General features: G+C 35.0%; 1 protein-coding gene and 1 pseudogene across 2 annotated transcripts in view; one reads left to right on the top strand and one right to left on the bottom strand.

The window, feature by feature from the left end:
* LOC145249764 (axin-1-like) overlaps positions 1 to 15,041 on the top strand; it is a 251,355-nt gene that overhangs the window by 44,404 nt on the left and 191,910 nt on the right. The window lies entirely within an intron of this gene.
* Positions 1,286 to 1,511, bottom strand: LOC145249911 (U2 spliceosomal RNA; annotated as a pseudogene).

Raw genomic sequence — 15,041 nt, 5'->3', positions numbered from 1 at the left:
GTATTAATTTTGTATTAGTTTTTTCTTTTTTTACAAAATTTTCTTTTATTTATAATTTCGAAATAATAATAAAAAAAAAAAAAGAAAAAACAATGTGGAGGTCAGCTGAAAACCTGACTTGGAACAGTGAAACCTGATACCGAGCTGATCTTGGGTTCTTGCCTCTATGGGGTTTGCCGCTGGAACTCTGTAACTGCTGCTGCAGTAGACCATACTTGGCAAATTTGCTGGATGGAGCCCAACTACTGTTGGGTGAGTGCTGAAATAGGTACTTTATTTTGTTTAGTTTTTATTTAAAGCTTTTAACTCCAAACGATTTATGGGATCTTCCTCAGTGGGGAGTTGTGCAGCAAGATGTTTATTTGCATTACATTAAAATTTCTGAATGTTGGTATAGTCAGGAGCACATAATGGAATTCAAAAGGCAAATGGTTTAAGAAAATAAGGTATCACAGCCAAAAGTTTCCTGTATGCGGGTATCGCCACATAGAAGTGCTAGGATTGTGATGCTTGTTGGGTTTGTTGTTGGGGTATTTATGTTGAGAGAGGAGGGTTACAAATGCAGTAAGGTCGTTGAAGCACATTTTGTGGAAGTACTTGTAAAACAAGGATGGACGTACAAAATTGTGGTGATGTGACAGGAGTTGGTGCTTGGTAGTCAGTGTTGGATTTATTATGTTTGGCTTGTTTTTTGCACTTTGCTCAAGAGCGATCGACAAGTGTTTTCTGTACTAATGTGACAACAATACTTCATGCGTGGACAAATAGTGGCTTTGTAAAGATATAGGTTACTTGTAGTCGTGCGAATTAGGAACGCATGTAGTCTGAGAAGCATGGTGTTATCTAATTATCAATTCTTTTGATCGATTCCAATATTTTCTATTGTCTTAAATTCTCATTCAGTTTCTATTCGTAAATGTGTGAAAACACGCACTGGAATGTTTTTTCAGTTTGCTAATGCAATCATGACGCATCTCAAACGTGTGAGTAACCCTTCTGACACCCATTCACTTTTGTGACGTAATGAAATGTTGTTCGATTGTTAGGAAAAGTCATAACAGGTCAACCAATATAAATTTCCAAGACCTGAAGGTTTGTGGAACTCCCTTCCTGCTAACTGTTTTCCTCCTACCTTGATTTATTGAAGGCTAAGGTCATTACACATCTACTGTCTTTATATTAATATTTGGTTCTTTTTAGCTCTTTTAAGTGGTTTCATGCTTTGGCTAGAGCCATTTCTATAAAAAATATAGTCTAGCCATTTTTTTTTTTTTTTTTTTTTTTTTTTTTTTTTTACATCTAATACAATATTGTACCTAATTACTATGCCTCCCCACGGGACAGAGTTAGACACCAGGGTCGTTTTTTAACGTGGAGAAAAGGTACAAAAATAAAAATTGTCTCAGTCGTGAAGGATTTCTCCTCCACCGAAAGAGAACAAGAAATGGAAGTGCAGCATCTGAAGAACAGATACTACACTTTGATCTTGACCAAAAGGCCAAGATTATTGTAGTCTGCAAAGATCCATGGCATAGTGGATAAATTACTTGGTAAAATTAATTTGTGAAGTTACTCTTCTGCAGGTTGAAGGTTCAATCTTCAGTGCAAATGACACTTAAAATACAATTGTGAATTACTTAAGGCTTCTATTCAGTCATGGCCGAAGGAAGGAGAGCATGCTACCCCCGTGAATTACATAATGGGTTCCGTTCAAAATTCCATTCATATTTCCAAGTTCAAGAAGGTACACCTGGAGAAGGTTGGAGGTTACATCAGCTGAAATGTGAAAATAACACAAGATGGGAACAGTAGTCAAAAGAATTCAAATAATATGTGGAAAAAAAAAAAAGTTTGAATTCGATTAAACATTGATTCAAGATTGCCGAGGAAGTATTCTATAAATTATTTTGTCCAGTCTTTTTACTGAACATCTAGGTTCATTCCTATTTCAGTCACATAAATTATAATGTAAAACAAATTTCATTGAACTGCTGCTAGACTTTGAAATTCCCTCCTTATTTTTCACTTTCTCGATTGTTAAAATTTAGATGTAATGTGAACAAACATCTCGATCCTCAATTCCTTTCATAGTGCTCCTATAGACATTGTCTCAGACAATGGCAATATGTCTTGTTTGGGGATGAATAAGAGTTAAATTTTTTTTTTTTTTTCACTAGAAATACAATAATGGTATGGAATTTGCCAGTTTTTTTTTTTTGTTTTTTTTTGTCAAACTTCATTCCATGCCAAAAAGTCTGCTACTTTGTTATGCATACATTATTTATTGTTTTATAAGTATTTTAATTGACTGTGCTCTGAACTCCTTGCACTTGTGTCTTCTTGACGTACATATTCCCGACACACCTGCTTAGCAACAAAATCTCACCCCTTCACTGAAGTCCCACAATGCTACAAAGCTTTATACTCTAATAGATTCTTCTCTTGAACAGCTAAACTTTGGACATCCTTTCCTGCTGCCTGTTTCCCTGGCTGTACTGATATGCAGAGGTTCAAATGTAACATAAACCAACATCTTGTTAATCTTTCCGAGGCATAGTTCCAAGTGATGATATGCCTTGTTTGGGATGAACGTGAGAAAAAAAACCCCTAAAAAACAACAAAATACTTCATGTGAGATTTCAAATGGAAGTAACTCAGCAGTCGATAAAAAATGCTTTTGTTCAATATCATAATTTTTATGAATGCTGTACACAAGAATAAATTGTAATGAAAATAGAAAAGCTGACATGAGTTCAGCAGTTTTAATATCTGATCTTCTCTTATGGATTCTATCTGATCTTCTCTTATGGATTCTATCATGCTGTTGAGAGATGGAGCAAAGAAAGGTAGTTTGAAATGACTGCATCTGGCGCTGCCAAATATTGCAGGTCCGCTGGCACCCTTTTTTTTTCCAGTACACAAATTTGGGTATCATGCAGGATCATTCTCTTTAACCAAGTTTTTTGAAAAGGAGACTTTGTTGGTTTGGCCATGAAATGTGCCGCAACACCGGCAAATAAGCATAAGCTCCAGATCCCAAGATTAACAAAGAGAAATATAATATAGATTATTACAATTCTGGCAATTTCCTTTATCTTTTCTGTTTACATATAGTATTTTATTATGTCTAAGTTTTTTGTAATTTCTATTAACAGTATTTCATTTGAAATACGGTTATCACATCCGGGCAGGGGCTGCTCAGCACACTCTATTCAGTCTTGATAGTTTCAAACCTGGCTTCAAAACCTAGTACGTGATGGCCTTTTCTCTTCCCTACAACAGATTTTGCGAGCCTGTCTCTGCTAAATTGTTTTATTGTTATTTTCATGTTAAGTGCTTGACTGAACTCCAATTTATGCCCCCTCTTGCTAAACTTTCACAAAAAACTCAACTAGCTACAACCACTATATACAGTTTCCCCTACTCTCTATCTGTGCCTAAATCTAAACAGATTCCACGAAGAAACCTTCTTTCCCAAAACTGGCTTCCTGTGGAACACTTCTGCTGGCCTGCTTCCCAGTTGAATACAGCACGATAGCCTTAAAATCCAATGTACCTATTTACTATGCCTCCCCACGGGACAGTTAGACACCAGAGTCGTTTTTTAACGTGGAGAAAAGGTACAAAAATAAAAATTGTTTCAGTCGTGAAGGATAAACAAGGTCTTGTTCAGCCGTCTCGATAAATAATACCAAATCTACCCAATTTACACCATTAATCATTACTACACTACCATCTTACATTCATTAATCTTTATTCTTGAGTGGCTTTCAGGCCTTGATAAGTGGTAACTTTTTGTTCAATGATGCTATGTGCAATAGCTCCAGATTCACTCCTAGCAAAGATACCTGGAAAACTAGGTTGCACACTATCAAAGCCGATGTGAAACCTACCTCAAGTTTACGGTGTTCACCATTGGTCCTGCAACTGGCTGCCCATATCTACCTTAGCCACTGCAGATCGTCATGTGTGGTCTGTGTTGATTCAAGACACTGTATGTTCAGCCAGCTCAATTGGGTGAATGCCACCAAAGTTAAGTCCAAAGTGTGTATATCCTTCTAGTCAGATGGGGAAAAAGTGGTTATATATATTTTTTGTTTATTTTTCTTGGGTGATGGTGATATAAAATTGTTGGTCAAGAGTGTCATAACTTTGTGTAGTTATTTTGGGTTGATCTGTGTGCCTTTCTCTTAAAAACTGCTTTTATAAACATCTGCGTAGAAAGTTCTAAATTTGAAATGTTTTTAGCGCATGCCTTTGATTATCCAATACTGGTTGTAGATGTTCATCTTGGGCATGCACTTTTGATTTCCTTCTCTTGATGCGAGAACAACTTTAGTTGTGATATCAAACGAAATGTTAGGTGAATACCGACAACCTCCTCCCACTACTTTTTTTTATATTCGACTCTTTATTTTCCCATTCTCCCACCATCTAAAACATGTATAGATGAAGAGTGTGCGCGGTGACAAACAAGCAAGCTAGCAAACATCTCTAGTCGTGATAGTAGAAAAATATGTAACCTGTCAGGTCACCCATTGAGCTCAGGTTAGATTTTTTTGAATGAGGAAAAAGCGAGTTTGCAAAGCCGTGTGGATCATAATATATGATATGTAAGTAAAATTATACAAACATTAGAAAATCCCTGCACAGATCAATGAATGAAATGACTCTTCTTAAAGAAGCACCATGCCTTGACAAGCTTCTAGAACTGACTTTCACTCCTGATCTGAAGTGGAACATGAAATCTGTTGCCAAGATCACTGGAAAGATTGGATCATTCTACCGCTCCAGAAGGTATCTCGCTCCTGATGCAATCGTATATCTGTATAAGAGCCAAGTCTATCTGAAGATGGAATGCTGTTTAGGGGAGGAACTGCTCAGAGCACCTTTTCCTTAGAACAGTGTACAAAACCAACTTCAAAATCTAGTGAGCAATTGTCTTTTTTTTTTTTCTCCCTGCAACGTCATTCTCACAAAATAGACGTTCTGAGCTTATCTATGCTCTATCATTATTTTTAATGGCAGGTGTCCTATTGAGCTTTACTCTATGTCCCCTCCTTTGTAAGACATTCCCAGCAAACGCCCAACTAACTACAGTCACTATCAGCAATTTCCCTTATTCTTTATACGTGCCTAGAGCTAACCAAATTCTATGAGATCTCTTTTCCTACAAAACTGCTCATCTGTGGAATAAGATACCATGGAGGTGCTTCTTCATCGTTGTTTTCAAGTCCAACGCAAACAAGTTCATGTTGAACCACCCTCTAGAATAAATTAACTCCAATTGCCACTATCACTGTTGACTCGCCTGACACCAGTAACTCTTATCCTTGAGTGGTTTTTACTCTGTAGTAAAAAAAAAAACAAATAATAATTTAGCATGTATTTTGCATGATTTAAACGTATAAGGTAAAAAGGCCTTGGTTGGGGTTGGATTAAATGTTGCTTAACTCCTAGTATATAGATTTCGATACTTGGTATTATGTATGAATGCTATAGGCAATCGTAGACATGTCTAAATTTATGGGGAGATGCAGGGTGGATTTTTATTTATTTTTATTTAATTTGCAATCAGTTTCTTTCATCCCCCTTCTCTTGTCTCTGCACATGTCGTTTCTATTTTTTTGAGCTTTTCTTTAAAACTGAAACTGCAAATGATGTAAATTTGAAAGCAAATCATAAATAATAAATAGAAATAATGAATGGCAGCGAGGGTGGTGTAAGCATTCGCACAAATCAAATTCAATCGGGTTTGCAAAACGAAAAGAATTTTACATCACTTTTTTTTTTTTGGAATAGAATTCGAGTAAATAAACATTTTCATATTGCAAATTAGAATATCGAAATAGGTTTCTTTTTGTCTATTTCCCTTTTCTGTCTCTTTTTGTGCTATTCACATATTAAAAAAGAAAACCTTTATTCCTCATCTTCCCATTCATAGCTTTATATGCACATTCAAGTCTACTCTCCCTCCATCATCTTCCTCCTTTTTTTTTTTTTTTTTTTTTTACTATTCTTTTTAAAATTAACAGGAAATTTAGTTTAGTTTTCAATATTTTGTTTCACCCCCCCCCAACATTTTTCTAAATATTGATTAAAACTTGTCACCCCTTATTCTGAGTTTTACATGAGTCTAAAAGATATGATGACAAATGTTCATCAGATCTCTACTATTTTAGAAAAGTCATTTTGTGTGCGAGTTCCTTCCTCATAGGCTAAACCGTTTCGGAATCTCTTTACCAAATTTCACACAAAGCTAATTTATATGTCTGGCAGTGTTCTTCGATATGTTTTGTACAGAAATTAATTGAAAAAGTATTGAAAATCGAAAAAATCCGATCTTAGAGATAGTTTTTCTCTCTTATAGATTAAAAAAAAAAAAAATTTTTTACAGAGAAATAATTTGTCCTTCCTACAACTGGAAGGACATAAATTAAACTTTCGTTGTAATACTTAATCAGATTACCATTCCTACACAGACGAACGGAATCCACAGAAAACCAAACGCCTCAAACATTAATGGACGAGGGAACTACAAATGTTTAACGAACGCATCCTTCAATGAACACGGCTTCTTGCAATAGAAATTGACTAGAATAAAACGATAGGTTAATCATTAAGTGGGTGAATTGCTATTATTGGGTTCAGAACGATTCATTTACATAACTGACCATGACTCGCTTCGTTGTCTCAGATGTCAGTCATCAATTTCTTGGGCAAAAGAAATCCTTTGCATAACTAGTCATGACGTATCTTGCTGTGCCCTCGGATGTTTGGAACAGCAATAATCACATTTTCCACCCGGGACGGTGCTTTGATCGTGTGAGTACTCGTTATCACTAGGGAAATCAGTTCATCATTTGTATTGGTTTCACTACAAATTTGCAAACGGTTGTTGCATTTATTTCATTTATTTTGTCATTTTTCACAACGTTTCGGCCGATGTAACTTCTAACCATATTCAGGTGTACCTTGTCAAACTTTGAGAGGAATCTTTTTATCGAACTTGGGAATCTTTGTGGAATTTATTTTTTTAACTTGGCAAATTTTGATGAGTTCTGAAATCAAATTTTTTTTTATAATCAAATTGTGAATTAGATTTTTTTTTTTTTTTTTAAAATGCCCAACTCCTCACTACCTTCTATCGTAGACTATGAACCATTACGCAGAGGTGCAGAGTCGCTTGCTTTTGTTTCAAACTAGATTTTGCTTTTTGATCAACCTATGAAGAGTGTGTGGTGGTGGTGGGGGGTCTGCAGTCGGATGATAGTAATTTCTAATCTTTCTTTTTCGTATAAGCTGAGTCAGAGATGCTTGCATTATTCGAGCCCAGCATGTCACCCGGTACAGACCAGACACGTCAAAGAAACTATAACGACTTCTGCCGTTCATGGGATGCGGTTGGGCTATGTTATTGAAACAACAGCGCTACAATTCTTACAAAAGAAACTTGAAAATCTTTTCCCTTTCCTTCCCCTCCCCCTCCTTCTGTTCCTGTGTGTGTGTGTGTTCCCCTTTTTACCCCCATTGCTTTACTACTTTCACTCCCTCTCATCAGCCCCCTCCTTCTCTTCTCTTCCAAACTTAGAATTTTTTTTTCTATTTTTTCTTACTCTATTTTCTTATTTTTGTCTGTAGTTATATATATATATATATATATTTCTTTTTTTTTCTCATTCACATACAGTACTGTTTCGTTGTATCAAAACTCCTTAGTGGGGCTAGACCTAATCTTTCCCCAGCCGTGGATCGAACCTACAATGTCGAGTTGACAGTCGGCTGTTCCAACCATCTAACTAATATATATAAGGAACATTCTGCATGTGTCTGGATGTGAATTTATTCCCTATAGACTCAACAACGGCTGGATCAATTTTTAATGAAATTTCACACAAATGCACTTTATGTATCTGGCAGTGTTCTTAGGTTTTGTATCGGAATGTTTTTCATAAGTATTGATAATCAAAATAATCTGATGGAAGGATGAGGCGATTTTGACCAAAGTTAACACCTTATACAGACTATCAGCACAAGTGCATTTGAGAAGTTTTATTACCACACAAGCAGAAAAGCTCAGCATATAAAATCGACCTACTGTTGATTTTATGGCGGGTGCGTTTAGAATTAATTTTTTAAGCACAATTGAACCATGATACTTGACTTTTGCATCTTAAGTTTCAAGTCATATAAAAATGATTTTATAAAATCAACGGTAGACTCTCTACAGTGCAATGTAGACTACAATGTATTTTGAACTAAATCACAGCAGGTATGCATATGAAGCTTTTTCATGGTGCATTGCAATGGGTCCCCAACTAGAACAGGCAATCAATCAATTGGATTTACAAATAGGCGATTTCATTGGTTTCTCTGACAGTAGAAATATTGGAGTGTGGAACATTTGATCATCATTCAATCCGGCGTAACATTGTGTGTGTGTCTCAACCTATATACTCAACGGATTTTTGATCTACAAACTTGAAATTTGGTATATAGGCTATTCAGTGGAAAACTTTTTGATCTTTTTTCATCCAGAAAAACAGGCTGCTAAGGGTCAAAATTGAAAAATTGGTGTGGGGGGAGGTCGTCAGATTTTTATCTGTTTGTAGCCGTTCCACAAATGCGCATGCGTAAATAGTTCACATGATAGATTTGTTATGTTAAAAATAAGTAGGCATAAAACACTTCTAAAGAACGTATCAAGCTGGCCTAATGGTTATTGTACTTAACTCGCTGTCTTTAGGTTTTGGTTTTGATCTCGGCTTGAGTATTTTCCCATTTTTTTTTTTTTTTTTTTTTTTTTTTTTTTTTACTTACAAGAAATGAACTGTTTAGAAAAATGTTTCAATTTTTGTATAAATGAAATTATAATATTTGTGCGTATTTTACGATCAGGCAACATCGGGTGCCCTGCTAGTAATACATCTCGTAAACAAAGACCACATTATTTGACGTTTGTCTCTTAGCTGTATGAAACCCAGTGTAATGTTAGTACGTAAGAGTGTGAATTGAACATTAACAATCCTCATCTTTGCTTCCTATTCAAAAAAAAAAAAAAAAAATTATAACATTTGAGCATTCTACTACAAAATGTTGAAATAAATTCCTTTTTCGTTTCTAAAAGTATTTTTTTTTTCTGTTTTCAGTAAAAAATTAGTTGCTAATTTCAGTTAATTTCTTTTCTCAACTTGCGGCACAAAATGTCACGGAGATCACTTGTCGATGGAACGGGCGAGAAAGGTTGACAAGCATACGCTCGATTTCATTGTGGCACTAACGGCTTGTTTCCTGATTTTTGGAGTCCACCGTAGACTCTCATTGTTTCCCTTTCCCCTTTTTATTTAACTGCCAATATAATCCTTTTTACATTAAGGGGTTTTGATCGTTAAACTATTGTGCTTTTATGACCCTATTTATATCTACACTTAGTCTGTTTGTTGCACTTTTTCTTATGAACTACTGAGTTGATCTGGCTAAAATTTTGTATGAACTTTTGTTACAAGTATTATGGTATCTGTTTGATGCACGCTTAGGTATTAATGCAGATTAGTCATCACAATAGCACATTTGCTCTCACTTTATTTTCTGGATTAGTATTTGATGCAAAAATATACACAAATTTAACCATTTAATTTAAGCATCACTGAGCCTAGTCAATACTAGAATGGGTTATTATGGAATGCCAGGTGTCGTATGTGCTCTTTGCTTTTCTCTACATTGTTTCCAGTTGTCCTGTACTTCTTTGCCACTAGAACCGACGCAGTACCGACTCTGGAGTGGTTAGTGATTGTACAACCCTGGCTTCACAATTCGGCATGTCATCCATCATCTCTCGAGAATGACAAGATGGTCCTCATTTCAACGGATAGACATCCTTATTCTTGTAATATAACAGCATTCACCCATGAGGGGTGTGTGTTTTAAATGAATTCACCATGTCCAGCATGTAAACAGTTCACCAACATCAATTGGCAGCAGATTCCTTGGTATTCTTCAACCATTTCTGGTTCCCGCCATAAACATCAAAAAGCAGAAGCCAGTCACTAGCTCCGTGTCTGTCTTCACTGTTTCAGTTCAAGTCTTTAGTTAACCACCTCTATGCTTTTTCCAGCTGGTAGGCGTGATTAGTGCTATCTACTTGTGGAGGTGTCTGTTCAACAATATTGTGCGTATCGGTGTTCGATATGTCCATAATATTGAGGTCTATCTTTTGAGAGCGTAGTCAACTCTGGAGGTGGCAGAAGGTCAACTATTTCTTGATGTGAAACCTAAATTTGTATCAATCGGCATCTCTTGTTTTTGAACACCTTGATTCTGTTGTTGACATTGGTGTCCCCAGTTCTTTCTAGAATCTGGTATTTACCGGACAGACCACATGAAGATTGTCAACAGCCATGATGAAACTGATGCTATGAAACCAATAAGATTCAAACTTTCTACATCATCTGGGTCTCAATTTTACGAATTCTCATGGCTTGATAATTATAACTGGTGTTTCTCGTAGAAATTTCCGATTAATTTAAGAGAAACAAAATCTAATTTGTATATTTGACTTTTTATTTATGTACTAAACCATCTGTGACCTGTTGGGTCAATGTTTGGTGCACCTATTATCTATATTATTTTTGTTTTGGTCTGTCAGTCCTGCTTTTTTTCTGAAAGTATTTGGCTAATCTGGTTAAAATTAATGAGGATTAATCACCACAATACCACATTTATTATGGTATTTATACTGATCTGGTTGAAATTTTGCATGGACTTTTGTTACAAGGTGTAACGAACTAAGCATTATGGTGTCCATTTGATGCGCATTTAGCATTAACATTTAATGCAATTATCATTATGAGCACAAGTTTAACAATATTCAGCCATCAATTTTGCATAAAACATTCATTATAAGTTAACGGCCTATAACTTTTGCTGTTTTTAACATGCTAAGAAGTTTAGTTAAATCATTTCCTACCATTAATCATTTTTTACAAAAGTATTTTCAAATACGTAATTTAATGAAAGACGACAAAGGTTTTTTGAGTACTTCTGTATTTATTGACCCCAAGATTTCCAAGAAGTTTCTCGGATGTGCTTGGCCACTCAGATTGCAATAAACAGAAACGTCAGATTGCAAAACATTAAAATGTTACATTGAAATCATGATGAACAGGAAAAACGTGGAAATGCAATAAAATTACAAACATGTGTCTAACCCTATCCTGCATGATTAACATTACTTTTTATTTCTTCCAATTTATAAAAATGTATCTTTCATAGATTCGTATTGTCTAAAAAAAGACAGCGCGTTCGTACAAAAAAATTGAACGTTCGGATGACCTTTTCTGGTTATTTTCGTCAGCTACCAAGAGAGCCCAAATCAACTTTGTGGAAATCACGTGTTGGTAAATGCAGAAGCACCAGCTTGTCAAGAACTAAAGGCCACGTTTTTTTTTTTTTTTTTTTTTTTTTTGTTGTATTCTTCGGACTACTGTTCTCATCTTGAGTGTCATTTTCACAACACTTTGATGTAACTTTCTTGCAAGGACCTGTGGTGTAGTGGATAAAGTACTTGGTAAAATTCAGTTGTAAGTTACATTCTTCTGGAGGTTGAAGGTTCAGTCCTCAGTGTTGACGACACTTAAAATACAATTGTGCATTATTAAGGACTTTGATCAATCATGACTGATGAAACAAGAGCAAGCAATACCAATTTTTTTTCAGCATAAAAAAAATAATTGCCAACTAAACAAGTTTCAAATTAGTAAACGTCCTTTATTTTTTAAGATGTATTTAAAATTGTGCTGGTTGTAATTGATGGGATGATATTGATTTTGAAACAATTCATTTTAAAATGTGTAAAGTTTGAATTATTTACTTTTGCGACATCACTTTGCTCATCAGACAAGTTAATTTTTGTTAATATGAAAGTATCCTATACTTCTGCAAAGGCACCGCTCACTCATGCATCGGATGTTGCCATATATGGATTGGTGCATCTCTCACTCTTGGACAATGTCTAAAAAAAAAAAAAAGGTCTCAAATCTCATAGGTCTTCACTATTTACTAAACTCTCTCTCAAATCTCATAGGTCTTCCACTACTTACTAAACTCCTAACCTCTGTTCTATCGCCGCTGTGTCACATCTCTGTCTCTTTTATAAGTATTTTAATAAAATGTGCTCTAAACTCCCTAGCGCTTATACCCCCACAATGTAAATAGCCTCGATTAACCCGACAAGCAGAAAAATTCCACCTCTTCATTTTTAGGTTCCTAGATGATGAAAAGTCTTCTCTTAAATTGCTAAACTTTGGGATTTCCTTCTGCTTCCCTAACTTTACTAACCTGCAGAAGTTAAAATGTAATGTGAACAGACACCTCGCTGTGCAAATCCCCACATTCCTCTGTTAGACATAATCCCTAATAGTAGCCTCTTACATTCAAGTGGCAGTATGCCTTGTTTGGGGTGAAGAGTAAAAAAAATAAAGTGACAAGGAGTTTCTTGTGTTCCAAAAATCATGTTTTCTTGTTTTACCATTCGACTTGCTTAAATGGACATGCCAAGTAAAGATGAACATGTGACATTTTCTGAGATGAAGTGTTGTTTTGTTAACATTACTTGTGGTGTTCAATAGGCTTAACAATGAGTTGTTCCTTTTAAACTCTTTGAGGTTAGGTGCACTTGCAATTTCAAGAGCTTAGTTGGTGAGTGTCTGAATGTGCTTGCAATTTTGTAGCTCAAGTACTTGAACAGTTTAAGTCCACAATCATTGATACAGAAGACCCTCCCCCAACAAAGATACTGAAAATCATATTTTATTTTTTTTAATATAAAAACCTGCCTATGATATTACGTGTAGATTTTTAGTATTTAACAGTGCTCAATATGTGATTAGAGTTTTAGTGAAGTTGGAAAATATATTTCTGGCAATTAAGCAACATAGTTTTCCATGTCTCTGCAGTAAATGATAAGGTTAAATGCTGATGTTTCTGTGAGGGTGAAACACAGATACTTGTGCGTAATTGAATTGCCATGGATATATTCTCATAATTTACTATATAAATACTAGCAAAGTGTGCACCGTCCCTAGGTAGGATCTTCATTAGGCCAGGTTTGGTCATGATCGCTCCAGTGGTGTGGGCTGTAGGAGAGAGAGAGAGAGACACACACACACACACACACTGCAATACAGTTAAAAATATTTTTATTTATGCAGATTGTATATGTATTATCATAAAATCAATCTTCTATTGATTATATATTGCGAGGAATAATTTATCCGGTGGACTAATTCACAAAAAAAATAATGATAATATCGTTCATCAAATTCCATCTGTGTTTGTTTACAATATCACGTCAGCTGACATTTAGGCTTGACTATGAATGACCTGGAAAAAGTCACTCCTTATTAATGTTTAGTTTTAAAATATGCAAATGAAAAAATAATTTGCGGCAATTTTTAAATGGTATCTCTTTTATCATAAATTGAACTAATAAGAAAAAATTAAAATAAAATGGCGAGGTACACTCGAGCTTGAACAGCTCTACCATTGAGCTATATTTCCAGATGACATTTTTTTTTTCTTTCCTCGATTTCTGATACTCATCAGACGAATTTCTGTACCAAACATATCTAAGAACACTGCCAGACATAAATTAGTTTTGTGTAAAATTTGCAAAAGATAGGTTCTGAAACGGCTGAGCCTATGAGGAACTTGCACAAATGACTTGTACAATAGTAAAGCTAGTCTAAATAAACTTTGATTATTAAAACAAAAAATGCAAATTCTTCGATACTAAGTTCAACATATCTCAGACTTTGCACTTGCATAATTAGATTTATAGCTGGAAATTACAAAAGTATATTCAACTATAGAAAAGTGAGTGAAAAATAAACAAGAAACCTCAACTTTAATTGTAAAAATAGGAAACTGGGATCATCAGCTATTTACCACATGGCTTTTTCGGATTCAGTCTTTTTCAAGATTCATGATATATGGAATTGGAGTTCAGTTGTGAGATATTGCATTAATTTCACTATTATTTGGAATGTTATGAATCTGTATATTCTCCCTCCAGCTAGGGATGAAAGAATAAGGTAGACTAGACTCTCAAGCCTTGCTTGTTCAACTAATCTAGGAGAAGGAAAACTTCTAGTCTTTCTCTTCTCATCTCTGCATTGTTTTGAGGCATCGTGAACTTTTCCTTGTTGCTGGCCAGTTCAGATTTGCGGTTGGGAATTGTGCAATTCTTGCTGCACTATAAAGTAGTTCTTGAGTTGCACTTTAAAAAAAAAATTAAATCCTACCAATTTCCACCATCGGTGTGGGATTGCCAGCCACCTGATACTCGTTAACCCCTATCCTTAAGTGGCCTTTGAGTCTTGATAAATGGTAATTCCTTAAAAAAAAACAATGAATTGTTCAGTTGAGGTATGTTTAAATACCTAACTTTAGGTTTGTATATGGGTGTGTGTGAATGTTTTTTACATTTGTATATCAATAGGTATATGCATATAAATGTAAGTTGGATAAATATTTCCATTTTTTTTTTTTTTTTTTTTTTTTTTTGTTTTATTATAATGAGCAGACTGCCTGGCGTTGCCCGGTCGTAAAAGTACGCATATGAATTATATTTTCATTCATACAGAAACGGAGACATGTGCATGCAGGTATTGTTTTTTCTGAACAGTTCACTTCTTGTAAGTAAAAATGAAATAAAAAAAATAAATGCTCTGAGACCGAAACCTAAAGGCAATGACTCGAGTACAAGAACCATTAGACCCATTTGACACTTTTTAAAAAGTGTTTTCAAACCTACTTATTCTAAACAAAGAATCTAATGTGAATTATTCACGCACGCGCATTATAGTGAAACAGCAGATAAAAACCCATTGACCTCTATGTACCAACGTTTCAATTTTGACTCCTTAGCAGCCCTTTTTTTTTCTGAATGGAAACGGATTAAAGTTTTTATAAAAGCCTATATATCAAATTTCAAGTCTGTAGATCAAAAATTTGTTGAGTATATAGGTTGAGAATTGTCCTCG

This window comes from Euprymna scolopes, chromosome 28, assembly GCF_053919585.1.
Source record: "Euprymna scolopes isolate OS-2025 chromosome 28, ASM5391958v1, whole genome shotgun sequence".
Lineage (NCBI taxonomy): Eukaryota > Metazoa > Mollusca > Cephalopoda > Sepiida > Sepiolidae > Euprymna > Euprymna scolopes.
This window is presented reverse-complemented; position numbering and strand designations above follow the sequence as displayed.